Raw genomic sequence first — 17,890 nt, 5'->3', positions numbered from 1 at the left:
GATTTTGATGCTGTTGGCCCACCAGCCCATCTTTGCACAGGAAGTCTTAAAAGTATTTTCTTATCATCTTATATATACTTCTGTCTAAGGGGGATTTCTGGGGAGGAAAACTGGGCCTAATATGTGTGTATGCATGTGCATATGCTGAGTTTTTTGACTTGTGATCTTCAGGACCATTCAAGTAGTATAAATTTGCATGCCAAATCTTCATCAGAGCTGTACTATTGTTATGAGTTCTCAGAAGAGAGTTTTCTCCCTCCTTCCCCTCTAATCCAGAGCCAAAACAAAACCAAGATTTGTGTCATATCGCTCAGCTAGTGAGCAGATATCTTCTATTGTACTCCCTCATTAAAGGTGTAATCTTTCAAAAATCTGGATTTTATTTGAAGATGTTAAGTCCAACTTCCCACCTTGTGTGAGTCCACGACCTTCTCTCTTTTTCACTTTATTCACTAAACTCAAATTCTCAGGACAGTTAAACAGTAAGTGGCAGCTTATTTATGGTTCTACCTTTCTCTTCATTTCTTGACCTTTGGGAATGTTTCTTATATTTTCCCTAGTATTTCTAGGTGTTTCATATTGAAGCATATTTCAAGATATGTAGTTTACAGTGTTTTGGAATATAAATCTGTTAAATATTTAGAAGGACCTCTAAACAGAATGGTTAGAATTTTTTTTTAATGACTAATATTAACAGTTGAAGTACTAAGAATCTAGAAAGCCTCAATTTTAAAAGACTCCCAAATAGGTGAAATTTTATTTTATTTAGAATTTTCTCAACTAAATTCCACCATTATTACACTGAACTTTTCCCTTTTTAACCAGTTGTGTTGGCGTAGTATAGACACAGCCTGAATCATCATGAAGGACGGGAATTGGGTTTTAATCTATAAAAAGCTAAAAAAAAAAAAAAAGAGAGAGATGTGATGCCATGGAGACCGATGATTTTTTTTTCTCTTTCCTAGGGAAAGATTCAGAACCAAAGTGATGAACAAATTCAATTTCAGATTACTAAACCAAAGTACAGGTACGTCAAGTGTGGGCATTGGCAAATGTGTTTGGCTCTGATAAGTAAGACACCTTCGGAGAGATTATTCCCCTAGTGCTTAATTCCAATTTTGAGATAATGAACTGGCTAGGAAAACAATTGTGTAGGCACTTTCTGTCTCTCAGATGCTTTACATTTAGTTCTTTAAATTGCTCTACAAAATATAAAACACAATATAAGCAGCAAAGTGCTCCCCCACCACGAACTTGAAATACCCTGAGCAGTGATTAATGTAAAATATGCTGGGATCCAAGGACCATCAAAAATAAAAATGATGGGTCCAAGTGGTCTAGAAGCTTGGAAGAATAAAAAGACTCTAGAGATTCATGCCTCAGATTTTCTTCCAGAATGTCCAGTGTTGTGCTCAGAAGAGGCGTTAGACCCAGGGAAGATTCAAGCAATCTTCAGTAACAAAACAGAATCAAAAGGCAGGGTGAACTACTCTCTAATACACAAGGGAAAATAATAAGAGGGAGGCCAAGCTGTGGGTGATAATATTAAGTATAGCAAGAGTAATATAGTCTTAGATAATTGTTTATTGATGCCTGAAGTCCAGTGATAAAGTGGTGGGTGGAGATAATAAAGCATAGTAGTTAAATATGCAGGCTCCAGAGACAGTGTAAGCAGCTTCAAATTCCACCTTTACCACTTACTGGGGATGTGGTCTTGAACAATTAATTTTCTTTGCTAAGCCTCGGTTTCTTCATCTGTACGGGAAAGGTAACAAACCTCTTAAGATAGTTGACATCGTTATGTTGAGATCATAATGTAAAGTGCCTGGCACCACACCAGACATTTAGTATGTGCTGAAAAAATAATGATGGTGATGGTGATGGTGGTAGTGTTAGTGATGATGGTGGCCAAGAGTTGACCTGGGGTCTGGACAAGAAAGCTGGGGATTGGATATGGCTTATCTAGTTGATTGTTTATCCACTTATTAATCATTCACCAGGCATTTAATACACACCAGATATTGTTCTAGGTATCTGGAATTTGGGAATGCTAACCAGAAGACAAAGACTAATGCACACTTTCACAGACAGGTCAATGGGACTAAGAAGTAAGACTACAAATGAGAGGTTCCATAACTAACCACAGCTCGTCACCAGCATAAACTACTCAATTCACCAACAATAAGACCACTTCTGGATGACCCCAGTTGTTTAGACTGAATCCACTGATACATTTCCCCACTTATCACGGCTGACTTAAATATGAACAAGTTGTCAGTGATGGCAGCAATCTATGGCAATAAGAAGTATTACTGAAACATGATAGGCTATGCTTAATTCCGAATTACCCCCATCTTCCACCAGGAGCTTGACTCTTTCTGATATTCCGGTACAAAACAAAGTGCTTGGAGTCCAATGCTTACATTTGAGTGCTGATTTGATCACATCATAGTTTGTAGAAACTTTAGCATGTGAATCCTCCTCTCTGATCTTCAGTCCCTTCATTGTATTCAGGATTGTAAAGTTAAATGAGTTCATGGGAACGCATACAGCATAGGAGATAATAGTGGGTGTGTTGGGTATTTCCAGGTCCTGTCTCGACCATGCTTCGCCCAACCCATATAGAGACTGCATCAAAGAGTTCCATTGCCTCTGACTTCTGGTTGAATTTGCCTAAGTGGAGGCACTGGGTAGGTGGGAAGAGAGTGATAGCAGACTACTTATCCCTTAATACACCCCACATGATCTGTATTCCTGTAAAGCAGTTCATAACTACCTTCAGAAGTCCACTTAGAATAGTTGGCTCTGTAACTTATGGTAAATTCTACCTCCCACCCATCCTTAAAGATGCAACCTGTCACTAGTCTCAGACATTAAAGCATCTCTTATCATTGGTTCTAACCCTGCCTACACCACTGTAATAATCCCTTTATGAAACTCACTTAGAACTTCCCAATTTGTTTGTGCCTCCTGTTTCCTTCCAGGATTGCGATCTATTTCTGGACTCTGCTTTTTCAGTGTGGATTCAAATTTGCTCCCATCTCTTACCAGCCCTATGAACTTTGGCAAATTAGTTAACCTTTCAATCTCCAGATCTCTTGTTTTGAGGTCTGGATTGTTGCAGAGATTGTGTGGACCATAATCAGCATTGAATACATGATAATGATTGACGAGCATAAAATATTCTGTCAAATCTCAACTACTATACACACAGAAGATGTCATTAGTTAATGATGATGGTTTTATAAGTTAATGACAATGACCTAGCTTGGTGCCCCATTTACTGTTATGGGGGAGCTAAGAAAGCACTATTTTGCACAAGAAAATAATATCACACTTTAAAAGAAATTAAAACTGACATAGGATTCTTTAGTAGCCAGCCTTCAAGATGACCTCCAGCGATTCTCATCTGCTAGCATCCATGCTTTTATACGGTTCCCTCTCATGTTGAATAAGGCTTGCCTGCAAAATCAGTAGGCTATTACAGAAATGATAGTGTGTGGATTCTGAGCCTGTGTCGTGAAAGACATGTGTCTTCTTGGATTACTCATTCTGGGGAATGTCAGCTGCCATGTCATGAGGATACACAAACAACCCTGTGAAGAAATCCACGTGGCAAGAAGTGACATCTCCTGCTAACAGCCAGTATAAGCCAGGCAGCACCCAAGTGAGCCATCCCCAAAGCGAATTACTTCAGCCTCGGGCAAGCCATCCAATGACCGCAGACGCTATGACATCTTGACTGTCACCTCATGGGAGACTCTAAACCAGAATCACCCAAGCCATTCCTAAGTTCCTGACCTGCCAGAACTATGTGAGGGGATATATATTTATTAGTATGTTTAAACCACTATGTTTTGAGGCAATTTTTTACTCAGCAATAGATAGCTGATTAATTCCCCTGCATCCCAACATATCTATTGAATACTGAGGAATCTGCGACTTAAAAAAGCTAAGCCCTGAACTTCTTGATAATCATTAATTTAAATATTTGAATCTCAAGGGAGTCAATACACTACAATCTACCACCCTAATGAGAAAAAGGCAGCATTGTTTTTCATTCTGACTTCTGAGTGATAGGCCACTTCATCTTGGTCTGAGTTTAGTCCAGCTCTAAACAGAAAACAGCTTCCACTATTATGCTGGAGATCTCATTGTAGAATGTAATCACTCTTGGACACCAGCAAAGTTGCTTGATGAGTTCAATACTGTTTTTCACCTTTGCCTATGTTCTCTATCATGTTAATACTGCTCTCATTTTATTGCACCATATAATAATTTTCATTAATGTTTAAACTTTTCGATGATTTAAGATTAAACTTCTACTCTTGTCACACTCTCTCTTACATACAGGTTGGACAAAGCCTATTTATTTGGCCTCTTTAATTTATCCTTTAATCTCCATTCACAAATCAGTTGGCTGGCCTTCTTTGCTGGTTATTCCTGTTCTTTGAACTCATTCCAATTGTATCAGGAAAAAAGGAGTTCCCTACTAAGCAATGTGGTTTGACCACTACAGTATCTCAGCAATGCACTGAATACATGCTGGCAATACCATTCATTTGTCGGGGCAAAGTAACTCCTAAGAATGGGAAATACTGGTTTTCTTTTCTTTTTCTTTCTTTGTTTTAAGTCTATTGCCTGCTATCGAATGTGTTCCAGTAAAACATGCCGTGGCCACCAAAGATTCAAGATAGTGAAACTAGAACTCAAGATTATTATTTTGGACCAGTGAAAAATTAAAAGTGGAAGGTGAAAGGTAAACCATTTCCCTATGATTACACATTTTAATTTTTCAAGTTCTGCCCTATGGATTTTTTTCTTCCAAACATTGAATTCAAAGCTATTTTCCTCAAGAAAAAAAAATCCTTTTGATAATATTGTCAAAAATTCCAAGTGCTTAGCCCATACCTACATACATGGTCTTTGCACTATCCCATAAATATGTATTTTTCAGATCTTTCACTTGGTTTGGTTTGATTTGGAATATCACAGCTGAATAATAAAGTGATCTGTATTTCAGGGGCCTTGAGTTTTAATATTGTCATTTCCACTAACAAGTTCTTATCTTGGAGGATATCATTCACCTTCTGTGTCTTTCAACAAATCTATAACCAAAATGGCAATATCACTCACTCTCCCTTTCTCAAGGAATTGTAGGGTAACCTAAGATATTTTATCTATAAGTACTCTAAGTATAATCACTTCACAGTTTTCAAAGTCTTGAATAAGTCTATGAAGTTGAAATAAAATGCAATTACACACATAGGCCACTTACATCACAACAGAGACAAATGAGATTAGAATCATATCAAGAGAAAATAAAGATTAGCACACATGTTCAGGTACATTAATTCCGTGTGTTTTAACCGTGAATGTTTATGTTAGGCTTCAAGACTAGACCAAAGTGCCCAAACTCATATCCCTATCACAATCGAGAATATGATTTCATGTAAAAAGAGGCACAGCATGTCCAAGGAGTTGGAAAAACATGACTCTGTGAAGTGGGCATTCACTTCAAAGTCAAATATCTACATCAACAATCTTAAGGACATTGTTCTTCAGTTTGGAAATCCTTCCTGACATGTGCAAAAGCAGATCTCTTTTGCATGCTAAGCTGACTCAGTGGTTTCACGGTGATCCTTGTTGCATGCAGACAGCACATGAGATGTCTGCCACTCAGTGAGGGCTCACAGATCCTCTATAGAAATCTGTTGGCTTCTCTGGGTTCACTGTCTTATACTGAGAGATGAGAGTCATGCTATAGGCAAGATAGATTTTTGAACTGGTAATCACATGAGACAGTGCACCCATAGACCTTTACATCTTGCCTGAGACAAAGTAAGGTCCTGATGTATCATGATAAGAGTAATTAATTTTCTCATGTAAGTGCATCCTTTCTAAAAACATTGAAAACAGTTAACTCCTGGGAAGCATCATTTTTAATAGGGCCAATAGGATCCTCCCCATAGTATAATCCCTGAAACTGTTCTTTTAAAATCCCTTCCATCAACCACCTTCATCTACTTCTTTGGTTTGCCCCAAAGCAAAGAAGGAACACGACATTAATACTCATGGACTCTTACCTTTATATGTTATCTTTTAAAACGCACATGTTCAGGTTAGCTTCTCAAAGGATAAAGCCAAGTCAGAAACACAAGGGAATAAGTAGACAAAGCAAAAGGAAGAGGAAAACAAAAAAGCCTGAAGTGTAGGTAGGTCTGAAGATAAAACGAAACCAGATGGAGATTTATGCCTTTTTTTCGCTGTTTTACTGAATGGAGCAGATAATCAGAAACATTTCCTCAGTGTTGGTTTTCTAATCTCCCTGTCACCTTCAACCAAGATATGAAGCCAGACAGAGGTTCTTCGCTCTTCTTGTGTTCTGTCACCCTTTGCTTTAGAGAAACATACACTTTGATGAGCGTGCTCTAAAATGATCCCTGAAAGAAGCTGAGTAAATATTTTCAAGATAAGCCTGGAGGTCTTACTGTCTCTAAATCATCAACAGGCAAAAAGAGAGAGAGAGATAGGGAGAGGCAGTTTCCTATTCAAACATGTTGCTTAAGAGCTAATGGGAGTATTATTATGATTGATAGACCAGAATCTTTGTCTTCAGGAACACTTAATGGGATAGGAACTGACCAATATTTACATTGGAGGTGAAGCCACATTTTATTTCATCTGGGGTCAAATAGCACCGAATGAGAAATACATTCCTCAGATGGATGCAGCCTTCACTTCACCCCAACCTGGGTGTCTGAGAGTCCCATGAAATCTTGCAACCAATCTCCATTTAGAATACTCCCAAGCTTCCCATTTCAGCAATGAAGGAGGATCACTAGGCTGCTTCTGTTCTAAAGCGGGTGAGTAACAAACTGTAAGGTGTGTAAAGCATGTAAGTTTTCAAACTCTGAAAACTTTAAATGCTATACACAGCTCCTTCACTGCATGAGTGCACCATGCCTAGAAAACAAACTGGTCTCCACACAAATCAAAATAGTGGGCTGAATAGTTCAGATGTACAGAAATCACAGGGTCTGTTTAATGATGGGGATTGGAGGGAAGAAGTGTTATTTACACAATTATTCCAATCAATAAGCAGAAAATGATTTTTGATCTTCTGATAGTTAGAACAGGGATATTGCATATCCATAGCTCTGTGAGTGCATCCTTTTCCTTTCTGGTTTGTGGTACTTCATTAAATTAAAGAGAATTGAAGAGAAGCAGGCAATCCTTGAGGTTAAAGAGAAAGAGCATTCCAATGTGAACTTTGGAAGACCTCTCAAGGTCAAATCCGTGCTTTTGGCTTGATAACCAATAGCCTTAAGCAAAAGAGAATGGCAGCTAATGCTGGACTAACGATATTTTTGTGTGGACTTGGGGACTGAAGACTGGCACCACACTGTTGCCTATACTCTTCCTTAAATTCCTTGTTTCCCATTCTTCTTTAACAGGACTCCAGTCAGGGTGTTGCCTTTCCAATTCCGCCAAAGCTGCTTTTATCATAATCGTCAGTGACTTCTCTTCGAAAATCAAATGATCATTCATTTGATACAGTTGGCCACACCCTTCCCTTTGGTTTTCAGAACACGTACTTACCTAACTCTCCTCCTATCTTTCTAGGATTTCCCAATATCTTCGCTTGTTCTTCTTCATCTCCAGCTTCTAAATACAGGCATGCTTAAGGGTCCAGTTTGGGGACCGCTTTTCAATCTACTACCCCCTCCCTCAGAAATGCTGATGATGCATAAGTTTATATCCCAGCCAAGACTTCTCCCTGGGAATCTAGACTGATCCTTCCAAGTGCCTATCTGAAATATCCCCTGGGACACATGATAGAAATCTCAAACTAAGAATGTCCAGTGTTAAACTTCTGACGTGCTATCCAAAATATTTCCTAATTCAATGAATGACGATTCTTCCCCCTCTCATCGCTCAGCCAAATATCTTGGCATCATCCTTGACTCCTCTCTCCCTCCTATGTATTGCATCTAATGGAAAATCTTGTTGATTTGACTACAAACTGTGCACCAGCTGTGACTGTTTCTCAACATCTCTATGGCAAGCACTGTGACCATCCACCTTTACCTTTCCGTTTTCAGCAAGAGGCCTCTGTCTTCCTAATCTCCCTGATTTGTCAACAGCCAAAAACATCTTTGAAAAATATATTAGATGGTGTTTCTCCTCTGGACAAAACTTCTGGTGCCTTTCCATATCACTGAATAAAAGCCAAAGTCCTACTGAGAGTCACTCCTCTCCCTCATCCTCTTCTTGCTCATTCACCCCAGTGACACTGCCTTCTGGTTCTTCCTTGAATATTCCAGGCACACTCATGCCTCAGAGCTTTTGCATTTATCGTTTCTTCAGCTTAGAACATTCTTCCAGGTGTCTGCATGGCCTTCTCTCATCTTCTCGAAATCCTTGTTCAAGGGTCCCGTCTCAATGAGGATGCCTGTTTAGAATTTTACCCCAAATGTCCACACTGGCCATCTTTACCCCATTCCCCATATTGATCTTACTCCATAGCACTGATCTTAAATTTAAATGTGGTTTAAATGCACTCATTTGTTTTGTGTATTATTTACCTCCTTCCACTAGAATCCGTGCTCCCTGTGGACACAGATTGCTGCTTGCTTTGCTCAGGATGGCACCTCCCAGTATGAAGAAGGTGCTCAACCATATTTGCTGAAGGGATGAGTAAAAGTAAAATTGAGATTTTGTTTGTCAGTGTTTCCCTCCCAATTTCTATCACGATCTGGTCCCTTTATTACTCTGTCTCTTCACACATTTTCCTGTCTTAGAGCACCTTCCAAGGTCGGGCACTTCAACGTCTTATATATCACAGCAGAAATCTCTACCTGTCATTCTTTCCAACAAATCTCATGGCCTCACCCTCTTCCCCAAAGGCCAAGAAATCCATCCATGTTTAGTTGTTATTAACTGATGACATTGAATGTGTAGTCCTTCCTGCAGGAATTGATATTTTAAGGGTGATTCCTAGGAGATTTAAAGTCCCATAATCCAAAGTATGTCTATAATTATGAATGCAATTCTTAAATGGAAAAACAAAGAAACAGCCTTCCGAAGGGGAACATTCTATAGTTTTCCTTCAGATCACTTGTATTGTTACCACAAGAACTGAAAACTTAAACCAGGTTTCTATGGTAAAATCCCAACTTTTAATAAAGGTTGGCCAGATGCCTTATCCAGAGGATACTTTTATAAAAATTATCAGTGTTTTACCTGTTCTGCTCCAGTGCAGGCTGCGGTATTTAACCATCTCCTGCAGCAGAGATGCTCATGTATCACAGTGCATCTGAATTCAGTGTTCTACACAGATTTCTTCTGGTTAAGTAGTTACCATAATGCAAACTTGAACATGCCCTTTAACAGATGAGGAGGCTCATTCCCCCCATTTTATCTGCAGCCAAAATGATTTAAATATTAAACAGGAGGATCTTGCCACTCATAAGACTGATAAATCCCTTTAGGTCCATAAAATTCCAGAAGGGCTTTCCATCAGGATTAGAGCTAAGGCTTTTCTTACATGGAATTTGCTTTAGAGAAGTTGCCTAACCTAAGCTGAAAGTATTTTGAACAGGCAGGCGTGGAGTAAAGATCTTACCCTTTTCCCCAATGTCAAATGGAATCTCTGTAGCCTTTTCCTTGTGCTCACAGGCCAGTGTGACCTTTTTCAGCTTAGTGTTCATGATGCCCACCCTGAGGCCTGTATACTGTGCCCTGTTTGCTCTAGGGGACAGGTTATCATGTGGCTTCCAACTCTTTTGAGTAGAAGCTCTTAATTTTACACTTTGCAACCCCATAGGGTCTGGAGGCAGACTCACCAATCTCCTAAGACCACAAGACCACTTCTGAGCAATACTCCTTTACCCTCTATATAAATCACTATTTCTTTAGGACACAGCTATTCATCTATAGGAGGCTCTGCCCCTCTTCAGGACATTTTGTATCTACTTACTTGTCACTTCATGCACTAAATGCAGTCTTGCTTTTCCATCCCATGAGCCTTCATTATCCTATGAAACTTGGATATTCATCCATATGAGTAGCTCGTTCAACAGTAGCCTCACAGTGCTCCAACCTCCTTAATATTCTAACAATTTCCACGTTCTTCAGAGCCCCCCCTTCATCACAGCATTTTGAGATGTTTCTCCTAAAACAGCTCTATTAACTCCAATGTTTTAAACATTAATACTATTCTTCCTCTCAACCCTCAATCTTCACTTGTGATTTTAATTCAACAAACACTGACTAAACATAAACTACATAGCCCTTGGGTATAAAACAGTGTACCAAAGCCAAATTGTCCTTGCTTTCATGGAGCACATTTTCTAGTGGAAGAAAGCAGAGATACCTGAAATAATAATATCTAATGTCTTTGTAAAATGGTGTAATTATAAACCTAGAGAAGTAAGAAGAGAGTAAAGAGTAGACTTACAGCAGGGGACCTAAATACAGTTTGGGATGGAAGGGAACACTTCTTAGATAAAGTCACTATTGAATTGATCACAGGATGAGTGAGAGTTAACCAGATAGAAATTATTTGGCAGAGGGAGAAAGTAAGAGGGTGAGAGGGTAAGGGTTCTTCTCTCAGAGAACAACGGTGATGAGGCTTCAATCATCTGGAACATCACAATCACTGAGGAGGGGAAATGGTGTACTAACACATGAGCCCTCTTCTACCACCCCTCATACCTTGTGTAGATATGAGGTTCCATAGATTATCACTTTCCTTCAGGCTGATGAACATCACTTAACACTTCTTGTGATGCAGTTTTGCTGGCAATGAATTCTGTCACCTCTCCTATCTAGAAAATCTTCATGTTAAAAATATTAAGGGCATTTGGGTGGCTCTGTCAGTTAAGCACCCAACTCCTGATTTTGGCTCAGGTCATGATCTCACCGTTTGTGAGATTGAGCCCCGCATTGACAGCATGGATCCTGGGAGCCTGCCCCTCTCCTGCTTGTTGGCTCGCTCTCTCTCTTTCTCTCTCTCAAAATTAATTAATTAATTAATTAATTAACAGACTTTAAAGAGTATTATTTGGGGTGCCTGGGTGGCTCAGTCGGTTGAGCATCCGACTTTGGCTCAGGTCATGATCTCGCAGCTCGTGAGCTTGAGCCCCACATCAGGCTCTGTGCTGACAGCCAGGAGCCTAGAGCCTGGAGCCTGCTTCCGGTTTTGTGTCTTCCTCTCTCTCTCCCCCTCCCCTGCTCGCATTCTCTCTCTCTCTCAAAAATCAATAAACATTTAAAAAATTTTTTGAAGAAGAGTATTATTTTACAAAACATAGGACTTCAGGTTAAAAGACTTTTGTGTGTTTTTATTGTTCTTTCAACACTTGAAAGATGGCATTTCTTTGTCTCCTGGTTTTCAGTGTTTCTGCTGAGAAGTCAGCAGTCTTTCTTGCCTCCTATATATAATGCACCCCTATATACAATGAACGTTTGTGTCTCACCACATTTTCTTTTAGCAATTTATGATGTGTCTTGCTATGATTTGTCCTTTGTTTATTCTGCCTGGGTTTTACTGAACTTCCTGAATCTGTTAGCAAACTTGGAAGAACTTCCATCTTTATCTCTGCAAATGCTAACCTATTTTTTCTCTTTTCGGTGCTCTGATTACAAGTACACTAGATTCCTTGATATTATCCTATGGGTCACTGAGCCATATAGCAGAAATTTACTTTCTCTCTCTCTCTCTCTTTGTGCTTCATTTTAGATAGATTTTATTGCTCTCAGGTTCACTGGATTTTTTTTTTTAAGTCAGGGCAATATTTATTATGCAAAAGCTAAACAAAATGCAACAAAAACAAAGCAATACTTTGCTGTATCTCTGGAATCTTAAAATCAAATCACTCACTCAATTCATTCTATCACTTTTTTTTACTCCAACTCTATGTATTATTCTTTAGTATTAATCTTCTTCTGACATTTGCACCCATATGTACTGTGTGTAAATCCTACTCTATGCATTAGAGAATGTTATAAAGATCATAGTTATTTAGTTTGATTTTGTCTCTTTTTTACTTTGCCCCTTATATTTTCATTATCCAACACTTGCAAAATACAGAACATAAAAAGAAAAATCACAAACTGACTACTGGAGACTACTCACTTGGAACATTTTTTTAAAATATACATAAGGTAAAATTTACCATTTTAACCATGTTTAAGTATAAAGTTCAGTGGCTTAAAGTACATTCACTTTATTTTGCAACCGTCACCATCATCCATCTCTAGAACTTTGTCATCATCTTCAACTGAAATTCTGTATCCATTAAATATGAACTCCCCATTGCTTCCTCCCCCAGACCCTAGCAACCACCATTCTGCTTTCTGTCTCTATGAATCTGACTAGTCCAGGTACATCATGTAAGTGGAACCGTACAACATTTGTCCTTTTGTGAGTAGCTGATTTCATTTAGCACAATATCCTCAAGGTTCATCCAAGTTGTAGCAAGTTTCAGGATTTCCTTCCTTGTTAAGAATGAAAAATACTGATTGTAGATATATGCCATCTTTTGTTACTCCATTTATCCATCAGTAGACACTTGGGTTGCTTCCTTCTTTAGCTAGCGTGAATAATGCTGCTATGAACATGCGTATATGAACATCTACTTGAGTCCCTACTTTTATTTCTTTTGGGTATATACCCAAAAGTGGAATGCTAGGTCACCTGATAATTCTATATTTAACGTTTGGAAGAATCAAGGACACTGATCTTTTCTTCTGCAGTGTCTAACCAGCTATGCAATCTATCCAGTGCTTTTTCATTCCAATATTATATTTTATACTTCTATAATTTCCATGTTTCTTTTTTATATAATTTTCATTTCGCTACTGAGACTTCCTTTGTTGTTTTCATGTTTTCTTTAACCTTTTTAACATGTCTATAATGTTCTTTTAAACATCTTGTTTTCTAATTCCATTATCTTATTTCTGAGTCTATAATTATCAATTTTTATTTTGCTTAGGGTCACATTTATCTGCTCTTTTGCAGGTCTAGTTCTTTTTATTATGATGTCCCTTGCTGTGGTTTTCTTTTTGATTATTTGGCCTGTAGCTTGTTGAGTTTCTTGTATTTGTTACTTTATAATTTTCAGCAAATTTGGGAACATTTTACCATTAATGTATAATGAACATGTGGATATCAAGTTCTTTAGCATTTGGATTTTGTTCCCTCTTTGTTGAGTTTTGTTCTGGTGAAGAGCTAATTTGCTTTCATATCGGTTTGAGCATTTAAAATTTTTTTTTAAATTTAGTATTTATTTATTTTTGAGAGAAAGAGAGAGAGAGAGAGAGCAAGCAGGAGAGGGGCAGAGAGCAGGAGACACAGAATCCCAAGCTGTCAGCAGAGAGGCTGGCATGGGGCTTGAACTCACAAGCTATGAGATCATGACCTGAGTCAAAGTCGACACTTAACTGATGGAGCCACCCAGGTGCTCCTCAATTTGAGAATTGTAAAATGTGTTTTCAGATTTTGTTAGGGTGTATCTAGCTATGCCCTTCTCCTATGTGTGGATTCAAATCTACTGAATGTTAATTCTATTAAACAAGATTTATTCATTCTAGATGGTAGGAAATTAAAGATTTCCCAGACCTGCCCAAGCTCTGATCATTGCCTAGCTCATAGCTCTACAAAGACTTGTCTTTATTCAGGAGTTGTTCTTTTCAGAGGCTCATGGAATATCATCTCACACACGCACAGCTCAGTGTTCACCAAATCCTCAATGGGATCCCATTGGTTTTTAGATTTTTTTGACGTTTACTTATTTTTGAGAGAGAGAGAGACAGAGACAGAGATAGAGAGAAAGAGCGTGACTGAGGGAGGGGCAGAGAGAGAGGGAGACCCGGAATTTGAAGCAGGCTCCAGGCTCTGAGCTGTCAGCACAGAGCCCGACGCAGGGCTGGAACCCATGAACCATGAGATCATGACCTGAGCTGAAGTCAGACGCTTAACTGATTGAGCCACCCAGGTGCCCACCCCCCCCCCCCACATGGATGTTTTCCTATATGGGTCTTCCCGAATCCTGTACCCACAAATTCCAGCTATGCATCAGTAACCCTGAGCTCCATCTCTCTCTTCAATTCAGCAAGACCATCGTTCACTGATGGGGCTTCCTTCCTGCACTGCAGGGCAGAAAATGCCTCTATGCAGAAAGCTGGAGCAATCATGGCATATGCACCTCATTCGTTTCCCTTCTGTCAGGGATCAGAGAACTGCACTCCATGATCCAACATCGAAAAACAGTAATTTCATATATTTTGTCTGGTTTTATGGTTGTTTATAATGGGAGGATTAATGCAGTGCAGTTATTCCATCATGGCCAGAAGCTGGAATCTCTCCTTTATTTTTTCTTCCTTGGTTTCTGTTGTCAGCTTTATAATTCCACCCTCTTCTCAAATGTTCTTCAGGGTGTTATCTTTGGCCTTCTCCTCATTCGATTCACTCTCTAGGATGATCTCATCTGCTCCATGGCTTCAATTATCATTAATATGCTAAGGACCCCTTAAATCTATATCTTCTGCCAAGCTTCTCTTCCCGAAGATCCCGGATATTATATTCAATTGCCTATTGGACCATACCAATTAGAAGGACTAAGACACCGCCAAGCCAATGTCCAAAACTGAATTCATCATCTCTTTCCATAACGGTCTTTCTTCCTGTATCGCCTCTTGCAGTGAACAGACACACCATCCACCAGGCCCTCAAACCAGAAATCTGGGGTTTATCCCAGCTGCTTGTTTCTCTCTAATCCTTTATATCCGATCAGTTACCAAGTCTCAGGAATTCGACTTCTTAAAGGTTTCTCAAAACCATTTCCTTCTCTCTAGCCTCGCTGCGCTCTCTTAACCCAGATCCTCCTAATTTCTTCCATACATCACTGCAAAATTCTCCTATAAGTTCATTCTTACACAGCAGTCACTACATGCTAAGTGCTGTTTTAAGCATGCTTACGTACATCAAGTATGAATCCTTATAAAAACAGTATAAAGTAAGTGCTATTATTAATACAGAAGGCAAAAGGGGAACAGAGAGACCTTCCCCAAGGGTTACACAGCTGTCACATGGCAGAGCTGGGATTTAAATATAGGCAGTCTACCTCCAGAGTCTTTGGTTTAACCACTGGTCTACACTGCTTCTCACACTGATTTCCTACCTCTGTATCCAAATATATATAAGAGACCCACACTTTTCTCAAATGGGAATTTGATCATTCCTTTCTTCTAATTAAAATCGTATATATGAGTATATCTCATCTCCAAGGTACAAAAACACTAAATTCTCCACGTATTCTACCGTTATCTAATAATGAGAATGTCTTCTTTTTCCATGCATTTTTCTTCCCTCCAGTTAGTTAACCTCTTTTCATTATGAAGTGACAGTTTTGGTGTCTTCTTTTTGAGAACATATTTCCTCACATCTTTTCCCTTACTCATGTCAGGGCTTTAAGTTCACACTTCATGTTCCCTTAACACTGTGGCTTTCTTGATGTCTTACTATTTATCTCCCTATTTAAATCACCTGCTAGACTTGGAGTTCTCTAAGGGCAGGGACAAGGTCTTTTCCCCCTGTGTTCTAGCCCCCATGCTAGCCAAGCATCTGACACAGTCTGAAGTCCATTAAGTACTGACTGAGTGAACAGAAAAATGCATAAAACCAGCTGCACTCATCCTAACTCAAACTTCTATGAAGACTTTAATGTTGACACTGAGAGAAAGCTAGAAACCATAAAAGGAGACCGCTTTCAATGAAAATAATGAATCATCCACAGTTGAATTGCTTTTAGATTTGAAAATGCCACCCTCCTGACCTTCAGTGTATTTGAATGGCATTGTATCATTAATTCTTCGCAGAAAAGCATCTGTAATGACAGAAATCTTTGAAGTAACAATTATGATTTTAGTAGCAAATCATCTTTAAACACGCAGGAAGAGGACGACAGAGGTGGTTCCAAAGCCAGAAGCTACATGGTGATTTATCTCTTTAACGGAGAGATTTGGGAAGCAACCACTGAAATATTTCTAGTAACATGGACGTTACCTACCTTCATCTATCTCAAAAAGATTTTAAAACCCCGGTGTAGAATTCCAAGTCATGGTGTAACTATTCGGCCTTAGATAAAAGTTAAATCACTATGATTTATACAGCTTCTCTCTTCTGTGTGATGCCCCACCCACACTCCTCCACACTCCTCCATGCCATCCCACGACTTCAGCCCTGTGACTGTATCACTTCCATATTCTCTGTCCTTATCTGTGTATTCAGGACAGCTCTGAAATTCATCTGGCTAACAAACTCACAAAGTTTTAAATTAAACCCTTATTTTCTGTCTCAGAAGATAAAAGGAGATTCAGGACTGTAAATTCTATTTAGACATATTGTTTTTATAAGGGAAATTCAGCCAGCAGGTAACAAAAATAACTTTGCCTCTGCTTACCTCTCCTGCATACCCACATTCCTTTCCCACACTTCCTTTGTTTTTTGTGAAGAAACATGGAAGAAGAAAGATATCTGCTAGGAAACTGATTAATCCTGTTTTTTTTTTTTTCCCCCACAGTGGTATCTATTCCCACCAATTTCCTACCATTTATAATAAATTGTTATTAATACTAATCTTGTGATCCTCAGGCTGTGACAGCAACTGCATGGGGGGATAAATAGATTTTATTTCTAAAATTTTATAGTTCAGTGTAATTTACTGGCAAAGCTTGTTTCCTCTGAAAATCTTGGTCATCTCTACTCTGTCTCCACCAGCTAGACACAAAGAAGCTGTCCATTGCTCTCTTCCAAGCATTGGCTTTGCTTTTCTGCACGTTTGTGGACATGGTGAACTAGTGTGGTAAATACGCTGCTTGGCAGTGTGCCTGACTTCTGTAGTCTCTCCTCCTTTTCTAAGAATGTGTGTGATAATGAGATGATTACAGGTATGAAACGTCAAATAATAATAATAAACCTTGTCCAACAAAGTAGGATGAAGGGTGACATTTTACTATCCCTTTATGTGAGGATTCCATAAACATAGTTTTTATTAACTTCAAAGCTGATATCTCCACCATTACAGTGAAAATATCTGTTGGCCTTTTGGGTTTATAGACAGCCTAATGAATAAATACAAGTATGTAAAAATCTGCCCTTGTTTTTGACACTGGGCAGGTAGTTATTTCACAAGATGAGTAGGTATGTCTCCTGTGATTTTTTTTTTCATGTAATCATTCCCTCAGAAAATTATGCTATAGCTTTAATAAAGAGATAGTTGTTCTATCAATGGGTTCTCACTCTTTATTTCTCTTGTTAAAGGAACTCTCCCTTGTAGCAATGGAAACTGAGTTCATGTTTAGAAACCTGCTCAAGATTGTCCCTCCTCTGCTCTAAGGAGTAAGAACTAGGCTTTATCTAGTAATTTTTTTTTTTTAGTGCATTTATATTTTATTTTCAGAGCTACTGTGAGCAATTCAGAGCTACTTTGGGTCAGTAATTTTAAAACCAAACAAAACCCAGCTTCCATGATTCATACATACATTATTATATTTTAAATAGTTGTGTGTGTGTGTGTGTGTGTGTGTGTCTGTTAAACAGAGGAGTTTTTGCTCAGGATCAGAAGTGTCCCCATGGATGTACATGTCTGGGGCTGAAAGTCAGGGGGCCTGAGTGCTCATGACAGCTCTGTTCCTTTTTGGTGTGACGCTGAGATAATCTCTTCTATTCCATCTCATGCAGTGTCTGTTCTATAAAGTAAGGGGGTTGGCTACTTCCCTTCCAGCTACCAAGTTCTTTTAGACACAACCCTTCATGCACAATCCTTGTAAAATGTTGGCAGATGATATGTTTAAGGCACAGGTATCATGTGATATGCCCAAA

Source organism: Panthera onca, chromosome E1 (genome assembly GCF_046562875.1).
Source record: "Panthera onca isolate mPanOnc1 chromosome E1, mPanOnc1 haplotype 2, whole genome shotgun sequence".
In the NCBI taxonomy this organism is placed as follows: domain Eukaryota; kingdom Metazoa; phylum Chordata; class Mammalia; order Carnivora; family Felidae; genus Panthera; species Panthera onca.
Note: the sequence above shows the minus strand (reverse complement) of the source record.